Source organism: Marmota flaviventris, chromosome 7 (assembly GCF_047511675.1).
Source record: "Marmota flaviventris isolate mMarFla1 chromosome 7, mMarFla1.hap1, whole genome shotgun sequence".
Taxonomy (NCBI): domain Eukaryota; kingdom Metazoa; phylum Chordata; class Mammalia; order Rodentia; family Sciuridae; genus Marmota; species Marmota flaviventris.
In genome coordinates, this window is record NC_092504.1 from 50,107,647 (window position 1) to 50,119,573 (window position 11,927).

Genomic DNA, 11,927 nt, shown 5'->3' on the forward strand with positions numbered 1-11,927 from the left:
GTTCACAAGGAGCATAAACTGGAAGGATGGATATATAGTGTCCCTGACACCTCTTCCCCCCAAGCCCTCTCTCATCAATCTTTATCTCTATCTCCATCTCTATCCATCTCTGTCTTTCTCTTTCTCTACCTCTCTTTGTAGTAATCAGCTTTCTTTTGCCCCAAAGCTTCTACCATCTGACATCCAACAATGGACTGAAACTTCAGAAACCATGAGCCAAAATTAAATCTTTCCCCCTTTAGGTTGTTTATATCAGCTATTTTCATCATGTCGAGAGCTGAAAAACTTCCCAAACCACAAAGGAAAAACATTATTATCGGTTTCAACAGCCAATGTCGAATATAATTTTGAAGGTGATCTGGAATAAGACAGAAAAAAGAAAAAAACAAAGTAAGAGTTGATGGGTCTATCTACTTATCTATCTATCTATCTATCTATCTATCTATCTATCTATCTATCATCTATCTATCTATATATCTATCTGTATCACGAGAAAGAATGGAGTCCTAAGACTAATATCAGGAAAGTTTTACTACTAATACCTTTGGTACATAATGGTTAATGAAATGGAAGAGGTATTAGAGAGATGAGTAGAAAATCAAGAAAGTGTCTTGGGGCCAGATTTGATGTTGAGAAATTTGCTGTTGAAAAAATGAGATTCTGGAAATAAACAAATTTGTTTTTGTGAAAGATACATTCTTCCAAATAAAAAAAGTTTGCTGAAATCTCAACTCAATAGACAGGTATAAACTGAGTTGCCTCAGCAATTTATGGAAAGGGATTTACCTCTGAAGTTAACTGTCAGCTCTTCTTAGGAGTTAGAATATCAGAAAATGAAGATATTCTCTCTGGAGAAAAATCACAATAATTAATAAGAGTCCACTACATAGAAACAAGAAAGAAGAGAACAGTTGAGAATATGGTTGAAAAGTTTCAGAAAAGAAGAAGTGATAGTGAAATATATAAGCAAATTTATTAAAGTAGGAGACTCATGGATTAAAAAGTGAAGAGAGGAGCATTGCTTGCAGATGAAAAGCAAGGATCTTCAGCAGCCTTTCTAGAAACAAGAAAAGGGCCTGTCCTCTCTGAGAAATAGGTTTCAGAAACTAACATAAACAATCATTCATATACCCTTATCCCAACCAGCTGCCATATGAATTTTGTGCAGAAGGCAAATCTATTTAAACCGCATACTTTGCTCTTTGAAAGAAGCCACCACGCACAGCACATACCCTAAGAGTGAGCAGTCAAGCTGTGCTTCTGTGAGAAGAAAGTCCTACATAAATCATTTGGAATTCTGGGGAGAAGATCTGTATCTTTTCTATATTTACTTAGAAAGTCATTTATTTATATCAGTATGAATTCAACAATACAGGTATATACTTTGAGATCTAATTCAACACTATATTTCTTGTTTCTCAGATCGCCTCAGATTTCACCACTGGGACCATTTTTCAATTTAGCTCCCAAGTCCTTTCAACACATCCCTGTGGGGGAGTGGGCAAGTTTCCTTACTGAATTTCACCATAAGGGCTCATTTTGTGTATTCTATGGACCAGTTCTACACTTAGCTGTTTTTTGAAGGGCTCTAGTTCCCTTTACTGGGGAATGCTGTTACCATCAAGATGTGGACTGTAGTCACTTCACTCTGCTGTGGACCACCAAAACTTATTCCTTCCACCTGTGTTTTGGCATCTATTACACAATCACCCTCTATCATCTCTTTCTTCACCAGTCAAGAAATGATAAGGAGATGGAAATCCTAATTGCTTTGATTTTATCAGTCAGTACATGCTATATGCATATTGAAATATCCCACTATACTTCACAGATAAATACAATTATTATGCATGAATATAAAAACGAATCTAAGATCTGGGTCCTAAGTGTACTTTTTATGACAAGAATGTGACTATTTTCAAACTTTATTGTTGGACAAAGTATACTATATGCATGCTAAATATTCAGAACCAGGTCCCTCTCTCTCTCTCTCTCTCTCTCTCTCTCTCTCACACACACACACACACACACACACACACACACACACACACCTAGAGGTATTAATGTGTGTATATATATATATATATATATATATATATATATATATATATATATTAATCTATGCATCTATAATAAACTGTACATGACCTTCACTGTGTCTCCAATATCACAGCTAACTCTGTGTGATAGTTAATCTGAATTGTCAAATTGATTGGATTAAGAGATGCCTAAAATTTAAGAGGCTTCTCCTATGTCAACAAGAATATTTCTAGGAATGGTTGGCATTTGGGACAGCAAACTAAAGGGGAGACTCTCCCTAAATGTGGGCAGCATAGTCTAATAGGTTAGGGGGCCTGTATAGGACAAAATTTGGAAGAATAAGGAATCAACAGCATATGCAACTCTATTCTTGAACAGGTTTTTGATTGGTGCTGCCATTGATTAAGAACATTAGACTTCAGCTCCTTTATTATTCCAAAGTGGAATTTCCAGGGAGTTTCCAGAAGTTTGGTCCTAGACAGGGGTGATATAATTGATCCCTGTTGTTCTAAGGCTTCAGCTTCTTGGCTGAGCAGGTATTGGTTTCTCCAGATCTCCAACATGCAGATGGTCACTGAGGGACTATCCAGCTTCTGGTCATACAGGCCAATCTAATAAATTTTATTTTTATAATCATAAAATTATATGATTTATAATTTATGATATATAATTTATGATATATAATGATATATAATTATATATATGACATATAATTATATATCATAAATTATAAATCATATATATATATATATATATATATATATATATATATCCTCTTGGTTCTGTTCCTCTAGAGAATCCTGACTACTAATCTGACACTTCACATCCCTTCTTTGACTTTCTGCAATTTATTTCTATAAGAATGAAAATCCTAGCTCCCAATATTTGCCATTCATTTAAAAATTCATTGAATTCAGAATTTACACAATAGTTTGAGTTTCTAACCCCTATTCTTTTAATACAATTTTTATCAACTACAATGTTAGACATATTTACTTACATTTTTTGACCTGTAGTTTCCAGTAAAAACAATTTTCTACACTTACTCCGGTTAGCACCTTTTCCCACCTGCCTCGGGGAAGCAATGCAAAATATTTTAATGCAGTTAAATTTTTTCCAAAGTTAACATTCCATCTTTGAATATTCTAACCAACTGTTTGATTTCCTAAATTTACATGTAGTAAGTTTACTCAATGCTATAACATTTTATGGGTTTTGAAAATGAAGAGCATCATTTATGCATTATATTTTCAAAGCAGGTGTACATTTTTTAATGTAAGTAATAGCTTGGTTTTAACACATAAATAAAAGAAACACTTGAAATAATAAAAAGAGAAATTCACTATTATTAAAGGAAAGTTTACTCCCAATGATTGAAGAAGAATACCCAGAATTACTTACAAAAATAATCTAATTCATTCAATTAAAAATGGGTAAAACTGATTAATCACAGTATACCTAACAATAATAAAACTTAAAAATGACATGGAACATTTTCCAATGCAAACCCCATATCATACATCAGAATTTTTCAATAAATGCCAAAAGATTGGAATATTTCAGTATGTGCTCAACAGATTAAAATTAACAAATTAACTAAGAAACCTACAACATATGAATTTATAATTAGACAATCTGCAAATACCTGTCCATAATCATATATTTCTATATTGCTTAGGGGTTAAGAAGAACTAACAATTAAAGATTTGGATATATTTTTAGTGAAAAGTAATGAATATATGCTGAAGCAAAATGTTTGATATGAAGATAAAGCAGTGCCTAAAAGAATATTTATAGCATTGAATATATTCCAGAAAAGATAAAATTCTATGAAGCATTAATATCAATAGGCCAAAGAAAGGTGGGAAAATAGATAATTAATAATTAATAGTGTGTGGAGAAAGCGATGAAATAGAAAATAAAATATGCAATAAGAATATTGGCAAAGTCAAGGTTTACCCCTTGTAAAATTCAATACTATAGGTAAGCAGGTAGTAAAACTGATTTAAAGAAACAAAAATACAGGAGAATGAAAGATGGAGACATAAAAACAAGAAAAATATCTGGAGTGCAAAAGGGGGCATGAATTCATTTATAGTCTTCTAAATTGCTAACACTTTCGAAACATTGATCATATGATCAAAATGCTGAGCATGTGCATCAAATAAAGCAGTTTACCAAAGTGTGTGTGTGTGTGTGTGTGTGTGTGTGTGTGTTTGAAATTAACAAGATCACAAGAAAATTTGGGCAGAAATACACAGGGACAAGAACAACTTTATTATTATCATGAGTAAATCAGTTCCTTCCATCTTTGTATAATATACGCCTTCACCCTTTCCCCACACAATATATAGTTCCATCTCCCTTCTCTTAGTGTTGTACTGTCTTTTTACTTTCTTTGAGTAATAAAGTGAGGCAGAAATGATGAAAAGAGCTCTTAAGTAATCTTCAAGATTACACATTTAATCTCAGGGATTGCTGCCCTAAATTTATCATAGTACAAAGAGCTCAAGGATAAATGTCAGTTAGGCCCAGCTGTCTAACTGTTCCAGCACCCATTTGATCCAGTAGCATTTTTAGGTCCAAATGAGAACAGCCTAGAAATAGCTCAATTAATGCACAGACTTGTGAGAAATTATGAGTTGTTGATGTTTTAAACAGTTGAAATTAATGAGCAAAAAAGTGCTTATTATTTTTTGCATGTCTCTAGGCTTTTGAGTAGTTTGATACACAGCATTATTGTGAATATATATGAATATGTTATCACAAATGTGTAGGGTGTTGCCTTAACAAATATCAAAAACATGTAACATTGGTTTTAAAACCCAGGTGTAGTCTACAAAACGACTCTTAGAGAAATTTGGAAAAATGGGTCTTTTATGATTTTTACTAGAAAATTATTTACCAAGACTGTCACATAAGAAAAATAAAACTTGTAAGAAGATAAAATCTGCCTAATTGGCTATTAATGATGAAGGAAATGTGTGGCAGAATATTACAATCAAGTTGGTGGTACTAATTGTATTAGATATTATAAGAATATAGTTGTCTGAAGAATTTAGAAAGAATGTAGTTATTTCAAAAATTATATGGTTGAACAGTAGTTTTTTCTCATCAAATCAAAGGCATGGTCATTAAAACAGAGACTTAGGTAATAGGCCAAATTCACTGTGCAGCTAACAAAATAAAGCCTAAAGAACTATACTAGATATATAAAGTTAATTGTCATTCCAAGATGAAAAATAGTAAAATAAAAAATCACACAAGCTGAGGAAGTTATTGCCACAGAAAACTATGGGAATATTGATATAAAATTTGTTATTATAGTACTAAAAATATATGACTATGCAATGATACAATTCATTACATAATAGTTATCATCCAAAGTCCAAGTCAAAGTTCAATATAATTACAAAGAAAAAGACCAAATGCATATTTGGAAACAAAATTCATAACTATTCCTAGATACATGGAAGAAGAAAAATTATAATACAAAAAAATCAACAACAACAGAACAAACAATACGGAAAATAATTTGACAGAAGACTTTTGGGCAATGTTTAGGTATGATTATCAGGTTTCTTGATTCAATTGAATCAAAAGTTGTTCAAACACTCAGGAAATTTCTATGTCATATGTGGGGGAAATGTGATTTATAGGCTACCTATTATTAATGCTTGATGCACACCAGTCTCAACACTGATAATAAAGCTTTTAGTTGAGTCTTTTTACCAAATAATTTTAAGTTTCAAGTTTAAACTTAAGAATATTTTAATTACTATGTACTGTAAGTTCAACATTGAATTTGATAAGTAGTGGAATAAAGAATAATACAAAAATATCATTTTAGGTGTAGGAAGCTAACAAACTGTTAATTAAAGATTGAATATATATATATAAATGAAACATGAAATATCATTATTTTATTTGTTCAGTCATAGGGTACTGACTATTTGTGCTATATGATTTCTGAAAATTGAATAACAATAAAAAAAGTTATTAAGAGAGATATGATTTATCTACAGAAAATAGAAGAGAGGCAAGAGAACTTTCCAAGTGGGTCTAGTGAAATGTTAGAAAATTTTGCAGCACCATGAGAGAAACAACTGAAGAGCTGTGTCTATAAACATAATTTTATAAAAAAGTTATGTAACAAAGGGTTCAGAATCTCTCTCTTTTTAAAAGTAATTTAGGTGGTATACAGAAAGAAAAATTTTAAAATTATTTTCTTCTCATAATTGTCATTATACTTTAAAATGATTATTTGTTTAATAATCTGGCTTCACATGATGCATATACTCCTTTTCTTCATTTGTAAATATCAGTCTCACAATAAATAAATGTTCAATGTAAAATCAAGGAAGAGTAAAGATACACATGATGTTAAAAAAGAATTAAGAGATGAATGCTATTACACAGTCCGAAATATAGAAGACCAACTTACGAATAGGGAACTTATTTAAAAATTAGATCAATAAAATTGTAAAGCAATAGAAATTGAAATTATTACGTGAATATAGGCAATGAAAAGAAAGGAAATTGAAAAGAATCATATGAAAGAAAAATATGTGGTTGTGTCTACTAATGAAATGATATACAGAGACAAGAAAAATGTGTCAGCTTTTAATGCCTTTTAACCTTGCTGTTAAATATTGCAAGAGATATAAAAAAATATGCTTTTCTTTCCCTTACATTTCATTTTATCATTTTAGGGATTCAAGAAGTGATCATGCCTTCAATTTAGTGTATGAGTAGCTTAAGAATATCCCATAAAAGACTTCTTATGAACAGAACTATGATAAAATTACAATTGTGTTTTAAAAGGTCAACGGAGTTTGCATAGGTGGAGTTTTGCAAATGTCCATGGAGAAGGACATAGCTGAGTTAAATCATAGAGTGGGTGAAGACAAGATTTACTTGGAGATGATAGATGGATGTGATTTTAGTCTTCCCAAAAGACACTGTTTTTCCCCCCCTTTTCCCTTGATAAAGAGTGCAAATTTTATTTCAATGCCAGAATATCATGTAATGCAGGGAACACTGGGTCTTTTCCAAGTAAGAAGGGAATTTTGCCTAGTGATAAAAACGTCACCCTGCCAGTGTCAGTGACACATAACATAGTCATTGCTAATAGACAAGAGTGGAAATTTTGGAGCTGTTAAGAAACCCTTTTTACACTTCACAAATAGAGGCTATAGATATGACTGCAATTATTTTGGTCTTTGATTTTTTTTTTTTTCTGAGTGACACATGGGACTGCCACAGTCACTTGTGAAACTTTGAATTAAGATATTAACATGCTGAGTCTGATTGTCTGGTAGTCTTTTTCAGGGAATGGTATTCTATTATTGGGTTGATGACCTAACTCTGAACCTACTGTTATTTTGGATTACATTTTTTCTTTATTTGTAAGCTGTTTTGTGCTGAACTTTTGGTCCAAGTAAACTGAAAATAATAAGAGAATGGATATACTTAGAGAATCTAATTCATATTGTCAAAATTTATTAATAAATGCTACATGTATTTAAAAGTTTTACGTATCCAAATTCTGAGCATGAGAGTGGACAATGGAAAAGTTTGAAAAAAAAAACAAGAATATGCATATAAATTGAATAAAAAGTTAATGAGTTTTATTTTGAACATCACTCATCATCAATGGAGAAAAATAATTTAATAAGCTAGAAAGGTTTAGAGTCAATACGAGATTCAAATTCCTATGGAATCAAAGTAAAATGTGAAAACTAAGTAATTATTTTTCTTGTTTAGTGGAAACCATACATATATATTTGACTTGAATTTATTATAAGAAAAATGATTAAAATAAAAAAAAATATTTATTGATGCTGTTATTTACAAACATTAAGAAGCTTTCTAACTTGCTGTACAATTTGAAGAAATTTAGTAGTGTTTTAAGCATAATCTACAGTTTACCTTAAATTTTTTTAGTGTATTACACATAAAACAAGCCATAATTTATTATACGTAAAGTAAATCTGTATTTATGAAACTTATATGCTAGGCTATCATGGCTCAGTCATGCTGTTCCTTGACTTAAAAATTGATTTAGAAATCACATGAATGGTTTCATTGACATAAATGCACATAGCATGAATGTATGCCTACATACACGTGAAAAAAAATAACAAATCAAGTAAAATATGTAGATATATTTATCTTTCTTCATTATAGAGTCTAATACTGTCATGTTAAAGACTACTTAATACTACTGAAGAAACATAGGTAGAAAATTTTAGAAACAGAGGAATGTGCATATGCTTGGGACCAGAATAGGAAAGTAGTATGGATAAGATGAGTGTGTCAAAGGCAGGGATACTATCCTCTCACTTCCTTTAGAAATGGTTAGCAAATATCAAGACTTTCATGGCAGTGGTCAGAAAAATAAAATCACATCAAGAATAAAATGAATATTGCATAAAACTATAAGATACAGAAAGAGACATAAATATCAGAGGTCCTTAAAAACATCATTTTTAAAATGACGGTGCTTAAATTCATTGGAGTGAACAGAGCTCATCACATGTTAATTTACCAAATGTATTTAAATAGATGAAAAGAGAGTGCTCAGCTGAATTCCAGAATCCTAAAAAAACTGAAGGCAGAGCTTACCTTAGTATTTAGACTTTATAGAGAATGTTATTCTCTTAATATTTGTTATTTTGAGAACAATATTGTGATACAGATTTCCTTGGAAACATTCCTAGCATTTTTAAAGACTTTATTCTATTGTGATTTTATGCAAATAGACAGACACACAGTTTTATTGAGAAAAAGTGGACCAGAAACTTAAAAAAATAATTTAATGCAAAGATAAAATGGTTGGGAATCAGAGAAAATATGGTATTAATTTACTGTAATAGATTTGTAAGATATCCTCGAAATGTGAAAGTGAACTATATCAACAAATATTTGAAGATAATTTTGTAGTGTGTGATTAAGTTAGTCATGACATTTCTTATCAAAATAATTTGATAATTTAACCTATACTTATATTTACCAATTTGTAATTTACATTGTGAAAATGTGGTAAGAAGATAACCAACCAATAAATATTTTTTATTATCATCTCAACAAAATGCAAATTGAACTCTAAAATTAAATACTGCTGTTTACAATATCTTACTATACTAAAAAGCATTTTTTGCCTCAGAACAAATATTTGATGAAAGCAAATTTAGTTCCAAAAACTCAAAAGTTTAAATAAACTGTGAAGAAAACTATCATAAATTTTTAGCCATTAAATTATCTTCCCAATCCACACTTCCAGAGGCTGTGGATTGTAGCACCAGCAGCACAGAAGAGAATGTGAATCATTCTAAAATCTTTGTTGTCATAATACAGAGGAAGATAGCAGTCAAAGGAAACATTTGACTTTACAATGTTCAAAGATATCATTATTGTAATATTTGAAATATTTCTAATACTTCTACATTATATTTTTATTGAAATTGATCTGTTATTGCAGTGCAAAGGGAAATTAATACAAGTGATGAAGGAGTATGAATTGTTGCAAACTACACACATTCTTATAATACCTCCATCTTCTATGATATCATGATTAATAGGTAACAACCATAAAAATTTCAAAAACATTTTTATCAATAATGATCTTAATAAGGAAAAAAATGTCTCCAAATGATTTATATAAAGAGACTGTGATAATGAGAGTCCACATTAGTAAATTTGATTCCCTAATCTAGGGTGTAACCCCTTTGGTAATGCTTGGTTATAATGTCAATTTTTTTTTTCAGTTTTGTGCCTGATGTTTTGCTAATTATTGTACTTTAAGTCTAAGAATAGCTGTTTTTAAGCAAACCATCAGAATAACTGAAAATTTAACATAATTGATCTGCAGATGGTGGCACATACCTACTATAATCCCAGTGGCTGGGGCTGTTGAGGCAAGAGGATTGAGAGTTCAAAGGCAATCTCAGCAAAAGTGAGCTGCTAAGCAACTCAATGAGACCCTGTCTCTAAAAGAATACAAAATAGGGCTGGGGATGAGGCTCAGTGGTCAAGTGCCCCTGTGTTCAATTCCCAGTACTGCATCCTCAAAAAATAAAATAAAATAAAATAATTCATACGCTTGTGGTCCATCTCAGACCAGCTGAATTTAAATTCCTGCAATAAGCAGACTCCAGTAAATGGAGGATTGGAAACTAGTGTTTTTCGAGAAATTTTCATACTAAAAAGAGGCCCTGAATCATTCTGTCCAGAAATTTAAAAAAAGAAAAGGTAAAAGAAAAAAAAATTAAGGAAAGCTTTAATAATGAATACAATTTCCTGCTTTTATTATATTTCTAAAATGTATTGAAAGATATCTCTTTTGCATATAATATTAGTATTTCATAATTTTACTTGTTCATTTAATATTTAAAATTATCAAATATGTATTAGACATTCTGTTAAATATGGGAAAATCAATTGCAAAGGTTTAACATTTGGGCATACTTTCATTTTTAATATTTGTTTTAAATGTGTTTATATATAATTAATAGAAAAAATATATATGTACACATATATATGGGGTAAAATGTCATGTTGTGATACATGAACATGATGTGGAATGATTGAATCAATCTAATAAACATATCCTGTAGTTCATATCCTTACTATTTTTTATGCTTAAAAAAATAAGAAACATGCTCTAAGAAATTTTGGTGTAACTAATAAATAATTAACTATAGTCATAGTTTCTACAGTTTTTCCTTATGACTTGTAATCAGGCCCATAAAAATCACAAAGTAATGTTTTTTTCCAAGAAAATATATAATGTTTAAACATGGAATTTATGTTGCTTATTCATTTATGACCAAATAAAACATAATAAAATTGGTGGAATTTAACCGTCTGAACATTCTGATTAAAAAATAATAATTCATACGATTTCGTACATTTCATTTTTTCATTCTTAAAAGCTATTCAATCTTTTTTTCTTTATTTTGTGCTTTGTTCACATTTCCAGGTTTGAAGTGGTTAACTTAAATGCCTAGAATTTGACTTCCTGCTTAATGGAGAATCATATTAATATTTCAGCTGGAGTCAGTCAAATGTAAGTACAAGGAATATCATACAGTGTGACTAAATTTGCAAAATAGCACTAATGATCTAAAGCGTGACTAAACTTCTGTAAAATATAGAGGCAAAAATGTCATAGAAAGTATAAAATTTGTTTTCAGAAAGAAATCAAATTTCTAATAAAGGCCTGAGGACCAAGCTACCTGATATATGATATCATTAAAGGTAATACAGAGGGATGCAAAATCACTAACCTCAAGTTATATTAGTAGCAAGTTTATGACTAGCCTCTTAACCTGTGGTTTCCTAATGAATCTCTTCTCACCTTTAAAGTATTCCTGAGCCAATAACCACATCTGCAGATAATAACAATTGAAAGGTAAGAGAAGAACATTCCTCAGATATCGGTGGTTTAATCAAGGCATCCTGCCATTAAATTACAATTACTGTGCAATGGGGCTTTACAAAACACTTAGAAGTAAATGAGTCATCTCAGGACAATGGGATTGTAAATTAGATGACTCTTATCAATATTAACATAATGAATTTTGAAAATAAACATTCAGTTAGTAAAAAACATCTGGAAAAAGAAAAAGTAGGCTTTACTGAGTGACATTTATTTTAATATTATTTTATATGGAAATTTCTGGAAGGTTTAAATCTAAAAAATAGTTTTGCTTAATGACTAATACCTCAAACTGATTAGGAAAAAAAAAAAACTTGAGCATTTCAAACATATCTTCAAGTGTAAAATTGTTATATATTATTTTTCAATCTTTTTTAAATCTGGTAGGCAGAAAAATGCACCTTCCTAAAAGTCCACACCCTAAATGTTGAATCTAATGATAGGT

At 30.5% G+C, this 11,927-nt stretch overlaps 1 pseudogene; it reads right to left on the minus strand.

Moving 5' to 3' along the window:
- The window catches only part of LOC114102084 (STE20-related kinase adapter protein beta-like), a 36,280-nt pseudogene extending 34,560 nt beyond the window's left edge, over positions 1-1,720 (minus strand).
- Between the last annotated feature and the right edge of the window lie 10,207 nt (positions 1,721-11,927).